The 1,494-nt window shown below is 43.4% G+C and overlaps 1 pseudogene; it reads right to left on the reverse strand.

Annotated features, from left to right (window-relative positions):
• Positions 1-966: 966 nt before the first annotated feature.
• Positions 967-1,232, reverse strand: LOC102871184 (annotated as a pseudogene).
• Between the last annotated feature and the right edge of the window lie 262 nt (positions 1,233-1,494).

Consider the following 1,494-nt stretch of genomic DNA (forward strand, 5'->3'; position numbering starts at 1 on the left):
GTGTTGATTGTGGAAGTTGTTAATAGTCTCAATCTCTTCACTGTCTATCATGATGATGCCAACTGGCTTAGTGGTGAGAATCTTTGTTTTCTTGATGTCGAGCATCAATTCATTGAAGGCTGCAGTCCTTGACTTTCTGCAAACCAGCATTTCAGGTCCTCCTCAGTTTCAGCAAGCAAGGTTCTATCATCTTCCTAACTTAGGCTGTTGATGAGTTTTCCTCCAATCCTGATGCCACATTCCTCTTCATAGAGAGAGCCCAGTCTCTGTTCCACTATAGATTGAAGAGGTGTGGAGAATAGGGCACATCTTTGATGTACACCCTCCCCTATTTTGAACCATAGAGTGTTTACCTGCTCTATTCTGACGACAGCCTCCTGGTCCAAGTATAGGTGAATTAATGAGATTAGAGGTTAAAGATATAATTCCAAAATTTGTCACAGGAAAACACTAGGAAATATCTTTATAAATTCCATGACTTCCTGTTTAACAATGGTAAATCCTCCCCCACTGTCATGAATACTTTCACAGATTACATCCTTGACCTAATCAGTAATTAATTAGCGGCAGAAGGACATTTTTGCCAAGCATTGCTGACACTAATATAATTTCAAAGACTTCCTTTAGGAAATAAAATCATCAAAGGTGAAAGCTAAAACACAACAGAGAAATTTTGCTGCTCCAATTTACATCACAGCTCCAAACACTGGCTTTTGTCTATTCAATGAGAGTCCAGCTAGACTACAGCCTTATTACTCAAAGCATCATTTATAGACAGCAATATTACCAGGAGCTCATTAGAAATGTGAACCCTCAGCCTAGACTCCTCAATCCAGTAAGATTTTTTTTTAACAGAGTGTGTCATCTTTTATCGGACAGAGTCCTCAATCTAGGTGACAGAGGGCTGTTGAAGAAGGGAAGGGCACCAGGGCAAAGACACGGGGCCAGGAATGTAGACAGCGCCTCTTAGTGGTACTTCCGTAACCGTTCATGTTTGAGCTCCTCATAAGAAAGGCAGTAGCTGAACGCCACCTAAGCTGTCAGCACCATAGACAGCCCAGCGATGCTCCCCTTCTTCGCTTGACATAGTTGTTGTAGTACCGGTAGTAGCCTCGCTGGAACGCTCCTGCCATGCCGCTCAGGGTGAAGTCCCACATCAGGATCCAGCTGGGCATCTCCCCCATTCTTACATCCATTAACTTCCTCTCCTTCAGTGGTACGACGGAGGCCATCTTGGAGTCCTGGGTATCCGCAGGCCGGGGCGCTGGAGGAAATCAATCCAGTAAGATTATAAACTGGGCCAACAACCCCTATTTAGTCATGAGCATACTCCTCTCTAAGGGGACCTGTTCTGGAAACACCAGAACTCACACATTGGGATACTTTATTCCAAGTCCTTTTCACTCCCAAGTCGTTGATAGCATGGCAGGAATTTAATTCTCCACAATAACAAAAATGAGAAAAGGTGGCTGACTTAGAGTACAGAAATAATAA

This window comes from Elephantulus edwardii, unplaced genomic scaffold (genome assembly GCF_000299155.1).
Source record: "Elephantulus edwardii isolate Elephantulus edwardi_28Jun2011 unplaced genomic scaffold, EleEdw1.0 scaffold00292, whole genome shotgun sequence".
Classification (NCBI taxonomy): Eukaryota; Metazoa; Chordata; class Mammalia; order Macroscelidea; family Macroscelididae; genus Elephantulus; species Elephantulus edwardii.